The 12367-nt window shown below is 41.6% G+C and overlaps 1 long non-coding RNA gene across 30 annotated transcripts in view; it reads right to left on the bottom strand.

Annotated features, from left to right (window-relative positions):
* Positions 1 to 557: 557 nt before the first annotated feature.
* The window catches only part of LOC123533680 (uncharacterized), an 80000-nt gene continuing 68190 nt past the window's right edge, over positions 558 to 12367 (bottom strand). For 27 of the 30 annotated variants that reach the window (XR_008372596.1, XR_008372598.1, XR_008372602.1 and 24 more), the window contains 4 exons: positions 11507 to 11625; positions 2429 to 2553; positions 1840 to 1955; positions 558 to 941 (listed from right to left, as the gene is read on the bottom strand). This is a non-coding gene — a long non-coding RNA (uncharacterized LOC123533680). Of the gene's footprint in view, positions 942 to 1839; positions 1956 to 2375; positions 2554 to 11506; positions 11626 to 12367 lie in introns of all 30 variants that reach the window. The other 3 variants (XR_008372597.1, XR_008372603.1, XR_008372588.1) reach the window with 3 other exon arrangements.

The raw sequence follows: 12367 nt of genomic DNA, 5'->3' as shown, positions 1-12367 counted from the left end.
CCCAATGTTTGTTTGATCATTTTACAGGAAAATAAATTTATATTAGTTTTTAAAAAAAATCTATGGACCAGTTTTTGCACACTACTTTGTCATTCTGCACGAAAACAATAATTTAACAGAAAGATTTTGGCATGATTTTTGCATAAAGTAAGCATTCATTCGGCGAATAGCAGGAGTATATATTTAAAAATTACATCACCGTATAGGTTTCGACTGGCATATTATATAAAATGGAAAAAAAAACAACACTTTCTGAATAAAATGAACGCCCCAAAACTAAATTAATCGCCATGAAAATGGCAACGTCACAACTATTTCCGACTAGGCTAAAACGTGAAATTTCGACGTCATTTGCGTAAAAAGTGTGCATTTGACCGTTTCAATAATTGTACATCGGGTGAAGATCAACTTTTGCTGTTATTTACGTATGTTATCAAGGATGCAACTTGGTTTTGAAAATCCCGCTCATTACACCTTCTTCACCTTAAGGTTGAAAAGCTGTTTCCTTTTAAAAAAGCAATCACTGCAATTTTGCATATCTAAAAGAAATGATGAAGTCACTTCATAAGAATTTATTTAAAAAATCTTTCTAATATAAAAACCTTTTTCTTTCTTTTATTTTGTCATACAAACTTGTCTCCAATATAGACAGTTTCCAGATCTTAATATGTTGACAAAAACAAAAATAGAGAAAAGCCTTTGACTGAAACCAGTATATATCTAGTCTTAAGTCAGTGTCATTTTTAAACTTAAATCTAAAAAAAGATTATAAGATTCGCCAATGGTATCTCCAGACTTGAATCTTGGGCAGAATGTCACCACTCTTTTAAGTAAATATCATGCCAACTTGTCTGTCTGATTGTGTTGGTCCTATATTTAGAATGGGTTTCCTAGGATACTGTCTGATACTGCAAATCTGTGACCAGAGTATATACATGGACCTGAAAAAAATTTGGTATGAATATGGAAAACAACAGAATAATAAAATATTGTCACCATATAATTTTGTGTTTCTTGGCTGTTTTATGCAGACATATGACATCTAATATTCTAATATCCCCTAAGAACAGCAAGGACTTCCAAGTTAATATCTATTAGTGCAGTAACAGTTTTCTTGCAAAAATGAAATATAAAATATTTCACTGTGTATATGGTTGTCAAGAATGTCAAAATGAAATGAACTTACAAGTCTGAATCTTAAAATGCCAGTAAATCTGCAAAAAAATCTTCCAATTAAAATTTTTAAATGATTTTTGTAACCTTTTGTCTGGCTTGTACAAAGACCTACTGGTGGAAGACAGAGCACAAACGGAACTATTCAGATATGTTATATGAGTAGATTGAACAAGAGAGGTCACTGGTAACAGACAGGCAAGGAGAAGCAGTGGTGTAATGGTTAAGGTGTCAGTTTCTCAACCCAGGGGTCATAGGTTCGAGACCCAATGGGGTCACGACCACACCATCTTATTATGACTTCAGTACTGGTTTTTCCAGGAAGCGGACTTGAGTGTGGTTCAAATAAGCTTGAAAGTTTCATCACAATTGAGTTAAAATAAATTACAGTAAACTAAAAATGAAAACCCATGAAGTGAAGTGCCATTGGCTGTGACCTTGACCTTAAATGTAAAAATCTCATGTACATGGCACACAATTTCTCAACATGATTTAAATCTGTGCAAGGTTTCACTCGAATCCCTTGAACTGTTCAAAAGTAATAGCTCAAGACACCAAGTACTTAGCAGGGATGAATTAACTAACTAACATACATATGACACTGTGATTAAATGTAGGCATAATAAATCTTCCAGGTCTACAGTTCCTTTTGTAATGGAGAAATACCTGTAACGAGGTTCCAGCAAAATGTAAACTCACTTTCCCTAACTATCTCATGTAAAAACTCTGCAACTGGCTTCATCAATTATCACCAATAAATGTAATCTCTGGTTTAAATGGGCCTGAAAATGTTGTAATATACTTGATATATATGTGAAAACATAAAACATTATTGAAGGTGGGAGAAACATTAAAATGCTGGGTATTTTTTTTGAGGAGACATCATGGAGTTTAACATTATTATAACTCATTAATCAATATAATTCGAGTTGATAATTTATGACCCAGAGTACAGAAAAAATTGATTAACATCAACTTAAAATTATATAAGGTCCAAAGCCCTTTAAGAGCTTTACCACATAACTGTTTTATTCTCTGAATATAATGCTGGTTTATATTCACTCCTGTTTCTAATTTAACTGTCATGTTGTTCGTGTAAGTACTGCAAAAAATGTCACAAACATTAACCAGTTTAAAACACAAAACTGGGTTCTAATTGCTGGTCATTCCATATGCATATACATTATAAAATTAACATTTACTGGTAATGACATAATGTCAGAAATACTCCGTCATAAACTTTAAGTCAGATTACCTTAGAATTATCCATTTCTGGGAAACTTGGACCTAAGCAACTGGTGCTGTTTTGTCTGACTGTGCACTCCCGTTTTTATGGTCAATCTATGATCACCTGCATCTCAAGTGGTGTCATTTTATGATCTGAAGTTAGAAACATCACTCTGAGAAATAAAATTCTTTATTAATTACACTGTCATCTATAGAATAAATATGGCAAGTGTTCCTAAATCAAATAATGTATATCCACTTGTTATGTAATATATGGTATTTCGAACTGATACAGAACACTAGAAGAACAATTGTGAGAAATGAAAAACTTGCAGGAAGGCAGTTATAAACTACTTTTCTAAATGTATAAGATGTGGCTATATGACAACTGAAACATTTTGCTTGAAGCAAAAATTATATCATTGAGAAATACTGCCATATCAAGTCCAATGCCAAACCTGGGCTACCTTGTTACTGCACTGCCATGAAACAGTCTTGCTACCTGCCTTACCTGTGTGCACTGCCATGAAGCTCAGTGACCTGTCTAACAGCTTTACCTGTGTGCACAGCCATGAAGGTGGTAGACCTTGCTACCAGTTTTACCTGTGTGTATTGCTATGAAGATCAGTGACATTTTTGCTACTAGCTTTACCTATGTGTCCTGCCATGAAGCCTAGCAACCTTTGTGCTATCAGCTTAGGTTTACCTGTGTGCACTGCCATGAAGTTCAGTGATATTCTTGCTGCCAGCTTTTTTCTGTGTACACTGCCATGAAGCTCAGTGACCTTTTGTGTAACAGCTTTACCTGTGTGCACTGCCATGAAGCTCAGTGACTTTCTTGCTGCCAGCTTTACCTGTGTACACTGCCATGAAGCTCAGTGACCTTCTGTCTAAGAGCTTTACCTGTGTGGACTGCCATGAAGCTCAGTGACCCTCTGTCTAACAGCTTTACCTGTGTACACTGCCATGAAGCTCAGTGACCTTCTGTCTAACAGCTTTTCCTGTGCCATGAAGCTCAGTTTCATTCTTGTTACTAGCTTTACCTGTGTGTACTGCAATGAAGCCAAGCGACATTCTAACAGCTTTACCTGTGTGTACTGCAATGAAGTCAAGCCACCTTCTGTCTAACAGCTTTACCTGTGTGTACTGCAATGAAGCCAAGCGACATTCTGTCTAACAGCATTACCTGTGTGTACTGCAATGAAGCCAAGCGACCTTCTGTCTAACAGGTTTGCCTGTGTGTACTGCAATGAAGCCAAGCGACATTCTGTCTAACAGCTTTACCTGTGTGTACTGCAACGAAGCCAAGCGACCTTCTGTCTAACAGCTTTACCTGTGTGTACTGCAACAAAGCCAAGCGACATTCTGTCTAACAGCATTACCTGTGTGTACTGCAACGAAGCGAAGTGACCTTCTGTCTAACAGCTTTACCTGTGTGTACTGCAATGAAGCCAAGGGACCTTCTGTCTAACAGCTTTACCTGTATGTACTGCAATGAAGCCAAGGGACCTTCTGTCTAATAGCTTTACCTGTGTGCACTGCAATGAAGCTAAGGAACCTTCTGCCTAACAGCATTACCTGTTTTTACTGCAATGAAGCCAAGTGAACTTCTGTCTAACAGCTTACAACCATGTGTGTACTTGCAAATATGTAGTGCCAAGGGACCTTCTCTGTCTATCATGCACTTCCACGCATACGTGTGTGCTGCAATGAAGCCAGGTGAACTTCTGTCTAACAGCTTTACATGTGTGTACTCCAATGAAGCCAAGTGACCTTCTGTCTAACAGCATTACCTGTGTGTGCTGCAATGAAGCCAAATGACCTTCTGTCTTAACAGCTTTTAACTGTGTGTACTGCAATGAAGCCCAGTGATCTTCTGTCTAATAACTTTACCTGTGTACACTGCCATGCAGCTCAAAGATATTCTGTGTAACAGCTTTACATGTGTACACTGTCATGAAGCTCAGTTACCTTCTGTCGACCAGCTTCACCTGTGTACACTGCCATGAAGCCCAGAGACATTCTGGCTACCAGCTTCACCTGTGTGTACTGCCATGAAGCCAAGCCTTCTTGCTTCCTGCCTTACCTGTGTACACTGCCATGAAGCTCAGTAACCTTCTGTCTAACAGATTTACCTGTGTTTACGGCCATGAAGGTGTTAGACTTTGCTACTAGCTTTACCTGTGTGTACTGCCATGAAGCCCAATGACCTTCTTTCTGCAAGATTTACCTGTGTGAACTGCCATGAAGTGCTGTGAACTTCTTGTTGCAAGCTTTCCTTGAGTCCACTGCCACGGAGCTCAGTGACCTTCTTCCTGACAGCTTTACCTGTGTACACAGCCATGAAGCTAAGTGACCTTGATACCAGCTTTACTTTACTTGTGTACACTGCCATGAACCCAAGTGTTCTTGCTACCAGCATTACCCATGTACACTGCCATGAAGATAAGTGTCCTTGATACCAGGTTTACCTGTGTACACTGCCATGAAGCTCAGTATCCTTACTACCAGCATTACCTGTGTGCACTGCAATGAAGCAAAGTGTCCTTGCTACCAACTTTACCTGTAAACACTGTCATGAAGCTAAGTGTCCTTACTGTCAGCTTACCTGTGAAATGCTGAAGCTCAGTGACCTTCTACCTGATTACTGTGTACAGCATGAAGTAATTGTCCTTCTACACTACTGTGTACATGCCATGAAGCTCAGTGACCTTGCTACCGATTTACCTGTGTACACTGCCATAAGCTAATTGTCCTTACTACCAGAATTACCTGTGTACACTGCCATGAAGCTCAGTGACCTTGCAACCAGCTTTACCTGTGTACATGGTCATGAAGCAAAGTGACCTTGCTACCAGATTTACCTGTGTACACTGCCATGAAGCTCAATGACTCTGCTACCAGATTTACCTGTGTACACTGCCATAGAGCTAAGTGTCCTTACTGCCAACTTTACCTGTGTACACTGCCATGAAGCTCAGTGACCTTGCAACCAGCTTTACCTGTTTACACAGCCATGAAGCTCAGTGACCTTGCTACCAGCTTTACCTGTGTACATGTCCATGAAGCTCAGTGACCTTGCTACCAGCTTTACCTGTACACTGCCATGAAGCTAAGTGACCTTGCTACCAGATTTATCTGTGCACACTGCCATAGAGCTAAGCGCCCTTGCTACAGCTTTACTTGTTACACTGCTATGAAGTTGTGACCTTGCTACCAATTTTATCTGTGTCACGCATGAAGCTAGATCCTTGCTACAAGCTTTACTTGTTTACACTGCTATGAAGCTCAGTGACCTTGCAACCAATTTTACCTGTGTCACAGCAATGAAGCTCAGTAACCTTGCTACCAGATTTACCTGTGTACATTGCCATGAAACAAAGTGGCCGCCTTGCTACCAGCTTTACCTGTGTACACTACCATGAAGCTCAGTGACTTTGCTACCAGATTTACCTGTGTACACTGCCATGAAGCTCAGTGACCTTGCTACCAGTTTTACCTGTGTAAACTGCCATAGAGCTAAATGTCCTTACTACCAGCTTTACTTGTGTACATTGCCATGAAGCTCAGTTACCTTGCAACCAGCTTTACTTGTGTACATGGCCATGAAGCTCAGTGACCTTGCTACCAGATTTACCTGTGAATACTGCCATGAAGCTCAGTGACCTTGCTACCAGCTTTACTGTGTACAATGGCCATAGAGTAATGCTTATACCAGCTGTTACCTTGTCACTGCATGAAGCTCAGTGACCTGACGCTTATTTGTGTACATGGCCATGAAACAAAGTGGCCTTGCTACCAGCTTTACCTGTGTACACTGCCATGAAGCTCAGTGACCTTGCTACCAGATTTACCTGTGTACACTGCCATAAAGCTAAGTGTCCTTACTACCAGCTTTACCTGTGTACACTGCCATGAAGCTCAGTGACCTTGCAACCAGCTTTACCTGTGTACATGGCCATGAAGCAAAGTGGCCTTGCTACCAACTATACCTGTGAACACTGCCATGAAGCTAAGTGTCCTTACCAGCTACAAGCTTTACCTGTGTACACTGCCAGGAAGCTCAGTGACCTTGCTACCAGCTTTACCTGTGTACACTGCCAGGAAGCTCAGTGTCCATATTACCAGCTTTACCTGTGTACACTACCATGAAGGTCAATGTCCTTACTACCAGATTTACCTGTGTACACTGCCATGAAGCTCAACGACCTTTTTGTTTGTTTGTTTGTTTGTTTTGAGTTTAACGCTGTTTTTTAACAGTATTTCAGTCATGTAACGGCGGGCAGTTAACCTAACCAGTGTTCCTGGATTCTGTACCAGTACAAACCTATTCTCCGCAAGTAACTGCCAACTTCCCCACATGAATCAGAGGTGGAGGACTAATGATTTCAGACACAATGTCGTTTATCAAATAGTCACGGAGAACATAATTATGCCACGCCCGAGGATCGAACTCACGACCCCGCGATCCATAGACCAATGCTCTACCTACTGAGCTAAGTGGGTGGGTACGACCTTTTTGTTGCCAGCTTCACCTGAGTACACTGTCATTAAGTTCAGTGACCTTGCTACCAGCTTTACCTGTGTACACTGTCATGAAGCACAGTTACATTGCTGCCAGTTTTACCTGTGAACACTGCCAAGAAGCACAGTGACTTTCTTGCTACCAGGTGTACCTGTGTACACTGTAATGAAGCTCAGTGACTTTCTTGCTACCTAGTTTACCTGTGCAAAATGCCATGAATCACAGTGACTTTCTTGCTTCCAGCTTGACCTGTGAACACTGCCATAAAGCACAGTGACTTTCGTGCTACCAGGTTTACATGTGTACACTGTCATGAAGCTCAGTGACTTTCTTCCTACCAGCTTTACCTGTGTACACTGTCATGAAGCTCAGTGACCTTGCCACCACCTGTACCCGTGTACACTGTCATGAAGCTAAGTGACTTTCTTGCTATCAGTTTTATCTGTGTACATTGCCATGAAGCACAGTGACCTTGCTACCACCTTTACCTGTGTACACTGCCATGAAGCTCAGTGACCTTGATACCAGTTTTACCTGTGTATGCTGCCATGAAGCAATGTGACCTTTCTACCAGTTTCACCTGTGTACAATACCATGAAGCTCAGTCACCTTGCTACCAGCTTTACCTGTGTACACTGCTTTGAAGCACAGTGACCTTGCTATCAGCTTAACCTCTGTACACTGTCATGAAGCACAGCAACCTTGCTACATGCTTTTACCTGTGTACACTGCCATGAAGCTCAGTGACCTTGCTACCAGTTTTACCTGTGTACACTGCCATGAAGCTCAGTGACCTTGCTACCAGCTTTACTTGTGTACACTGTCATGAAGCTCAGTGACTTTCTTGCTGCCAGCTTTACCTGTGTACACTGCCATGAAACACAGTGACCTTGCTACCAGCTTCACCTGTGTACACTGCTTTGAAGCACAGTGACCTTGCTACCAGCTTTACATGTGTACACTGCCATGAAGCACAGTGACCTTGCTACCGGCTTTACATGTGTACACTGCCATGAAGCACAGTGACCTTGCAACCAGCTTTACCTGTGTACACTGCCATGAAGCACAGTGACCTTGCTACCAGCTTTACCTGTGTACACTGCCATGAAGCTCAGTAACGTTCTTGCTGTCAGCTTTACCTGTGTACACAGTCATAAAGCACAGTGGCCTTGCTACAAGCTTTGTGTACACTGCCATGAAGCTCAGTGCCTTTCGTGCTACAAGCTTCGCCTGTGTACACCTCTATGAAGCTAAGTGACCTTGCTACCAGCTTTAGCTGTGTACACTGCCATGAAGCCCAGTGGCCTTGCTACCAGCTTTACCAGTGCGCACTGCAGAGAAGCTAAGTGACTTTCTTGCTGCCAGCTTTACCTGTGTACTCTGCCAGGAAGCTCAGTGATTTTCTTGCTACAAGCTTTACTAGTGTACACTGCCAAAAGCACAGTGACTTTCGTGCTACAAGCTTTACCTGTGTACACTGCCATGAGCTAAGTGACTTGCTACCAGTTTAGCTGTGTCTCTGCATGATACCAATGCTTGCTACCAGCTTTACAATGTGCACTGAAAGCAAACTTAGTGACTCTTGCTGCCAGCTTACTGTGTACACTGCCATGAAGCTCAGTGATTTTGTCCAGTTTCAGTGTACACTAAGCACATGACTTTCGTGCTACAGCTTTCTGGTACACCTACATGAAGCTAAGTGACCTTGCTACCAGCTTTAGCTGTGTACACTGCCATGAAGCCCAGTGACCTTGCTACCAGCTTTACCAGTGTGCACTGCAAAGAAGCTAAGTGACTTTCTTGCTGCCAGCTTTACCTGTGTACACTGCCAGGAAGCTCAGTGACATTCTTGCTACCAGCTTTACTAGTGTACACTGACAAAAGCACAGTGACTTTCGTGCTACAAGCTTTACCTGTGTACACTGCCAGGAAGCTCAGTGCATTTCTTGCTACCAGCTTTACTAGTGTACACTGCCAAAAGCACAGTGAGTTTCCCGATACAAGCTTTACCTGTGTACACTGCCATGAAGTCAAGTGACCTTGCTGCCAGCTTTACCTGTGTACAGACATGAAGCACTGTGACCTTGCTACCAATTTAACCTGTCTACACTGCCGTGAAGTTCAGTGACCTTGCTGCCAGCTTTACCTGTGTACACTGCCATGAAGCACAGTGACTTTCTTGCTACCAGCTCTTCACATTGTACACTGCATAAAGCTCAGTGACTTCTTGCTGCCGCTTTACTTGTAACTGCCATGAAGCACAGTGCATTCTTGCTAACAACTTTACCTGTGTACACTGTCGTAAAGCTCAGTGACTTCTTGCGACCAGCTTAACCTGTGTACACTGCCATGAAGCACAAGTGACACTTCTTGCTCCAGCTTACCTGTAACTGCATGAAGCACAGTGACTTCTTGCTACCAGCTTACCTGTGTACACTGCCATAAAGCTCAGTGACCTTCTTGCTGCCAGCTTACCTGTAAACTGCCATAAGCACAGTGACATTCTTGCTAACAACTTTACCTGTGTACACTGTCATAAAGCACAGTGACCTTCTTGCTGCCAGCTTACCTGTAAACTGCCATGAAGCACAGTGACATTCTTGCTAACAACTTTACCTGTGTACACTGCCATGAAGCACAGTAACTTTCTTGCTACCAGCTTTACCTGTGTACACTGTCATAAAGCTCAGTGACCTTCTTGCTGCCAGCTTTACCTGTGTACACTGTCATAAAGCTCAGTGACCTTCTTGCTGCCAGCTTACCTGTAAACTGCCATGAAGCACAGTAACATTCTTGCTAACAACTTTACCTGTGTACACTGCCATGAAGCACAGTGACATTCTTGCTGCCAGCTTTACCTGTGTACACTGTCATAAAGCTCAGTGACTTTCTTGCTGCCAGCTTACCTGTGTACACTTTCATATAGCTCAGTGACCTTCTTGCTGCCAGCTTACCTGTGTACACTGTCATAAAGCACAGTGACCTTCTTGCTGCCAGCTTACCTGTGAACTACCATGAAGGTCATGACCTTGATACCATTCTTACTTGTGTTTGCTGCCATGAACTTTTCATGCAGAACATCATTTAGTCGATCACCATGACCTTTACCATCCACTCAGTCAGAGGAATGTAATTTGTCACAGTAAAGACCATATAGGCAGCTTTGAAACGACCATGGCAGAGGTGGACCTTGCAGGATTTTCCTGCTACAGCTATCTATCATGAAAACAAGGAAAGAGAAAATAGATACAAGGGGTCACTGATTAAAGCGCTCACGCATACAAGGCTTTAAGTGTGTTTGTAACTCATGTACTAAGTACCAAAGTTAGGTTCATTCTTTGTCTGTTGTTTTGGGCTTAACACGTGTTCAACAGTATTTCAGTGCATATAACGTGCGGGCAGTAAACTAACCAGTGTTCCTGGATTCTGCTCCAGTCTAACCTGTGTCCGCAAGTAACTCAACTTCCCTACTGACCAGAGGTTGGAGGACTAATGATTTCAGACACAATGTCGTTATCATTAGTCACGGGACATACAGCCTACCTGTGTGAACTCATGACACGCAGGACCGCAGACCACGCTTTATGTGTACCTAAGCGGGCGAGCATAGGTCTTGCTACGTTGCTTATATTTTATACTCATGTGCACAGACTTTTTGATCTAGGCAATTTTGAATAATTCGGTGTACGTAACTGAACTGAAGCAATGTGATAACTTGCCTACTTTTACATGTGATACAGTCGACATGAACGTACCTTGCGACCAGCTTATTAGCGATTTTTGTATTAACGTCAGTCAAATACGTCGAACGTTGTTCAGTATTAAATTTATTCATTAAACGACTTTTATGTAACGTCTTGCACATATTATGTGTCCCGATAGTGTAAATCGCATAAAGTTCTATTGGGACCGGTACAATTCTACCGAGCATTTCTTCACCGTGTAAATTAGCGAGTAACGTTTTGCTGTGACTGAATGCAATTAACCTTTGTACAGTCGATGCTAACATCTAGCATAAATTGTACAGTTGTGGACTTTGGAAATGTGTTACAATGTTAGAACAGATTTTGAAACCATACATTTTGTTCTTAAATACGTTACATTTAACTGTTAAAAATAACTTTCTTTTCATCTGTTGAAATCTCTTAGTGACCATTCATTAAGTAGGACCACTTCTTGATGCAGCCTTTGGGTGGTCTGTCTTAATACATGTCGACCGTTTTCATGTGTTGTACTTAATAATATAAATTTTTATAACAATATTAGTAATGCAATATATAAAACCATTGTACAACCATATCAGACGTGACCATCCTTGAGTGCATTTACCTTTTCGTACAGTGCTAAAGCTCAGTGGCTTTCTTGCTGCAGCTTCTGTGACACTGTTTATATAGCTCAGTGACCTTCTTGCTGCCAGCTTACCTGTGAAACACTGTCATAAAGCTCAGTGACCTTCTTGCTGCCAGCTTACCTGTGAACTACCATGAAGGTCACTGACCTTGATACCATTCTTACTTGTGTTTGCTGCCATGAAACTTTATCATGCAGAACATCTATATTCTAAGTGATCAACCACTGTACCTCTTCTCCTCCACTCAGTCAGAGGAATGTAATTTGTCCAACAGTAAAGGCCATAAGGCAGCTTTGAAACGACCATGGCAGAGGTGGACCCTTGCAGGATTTCCAGCTAACTATCCTATCTGAAAACAAGAGAAAGAGAAAAATAGGAATACAAGAGGGTCACTGAACTTAAAGCGCTCACCTGCATACAAGGCTTCAAGTGTGTTTGTATAACATAATGGTACAAGTACAAAGTTAGGTTTCTTCTTTGTTTGTTTGTTTTGGGTTTAACACTGTTTTTCAACAGTATTTCAGTCATATAACGGCGGGCAGTTAACCTAACCAGTGTTCCTGGATTCTGTACCAGTACAAACCTGTTCTCCGCAAGTAACTGCCAACTTCCCCACATGAACCATCAGAGGTGGAGGACTAATGATTTCAGACACAATGTCGTTTATCAAATAGTCACGGAGAACATACGCCCCGCCTGAGGATCGAACTCACGACCCCGCGATCCGTAGACCAACGCTCTTACCTACTGAGCTAAGCGGGCGGGCTTAGGTTTCTTCTATGTTAGCTTATATTATATATACATGTCACACACATTTTTGAATCTAGGGCAATAATTTGAATAATTACGGTAGACAGTAACTGAAACTGAATAATTTGATTAAACGCCTATTTTTATACAATGATACAGACGACATCGTACTTGCGACCACCTCTATTAAGCGATTTTTGTTTTAAACGACCAGTCAAAATCCCTCCCGAACGTTTTCAGTATATAAATTCATTCCATTAAACGACTTTTTTATTAAACGACTAGCAACCACATTAATGTAGTCCCGATAGGTAAAATATTCGACAAAAGTATCTATTAAG

This window comes from Mercenaria mercenaria, chromosome 10 (genome assembly GCF_021730395.1).
Source record: "Mercenaria mercenaria strain notata chromosome 10, MADL_Memer_1, whole genome shotgun sequence".
Classification (NCBI taxonomy): Eukaryota; Metazoa; Mollusca; class Bivalvia; order Venerida; family Veneridae; genus Mercenaria; species Mercenaria mercenaria.
Note: the sequence above shows the minus strand (reverse complement) of the source record. Positions and strands in the feature narration are given on the sequence as shown.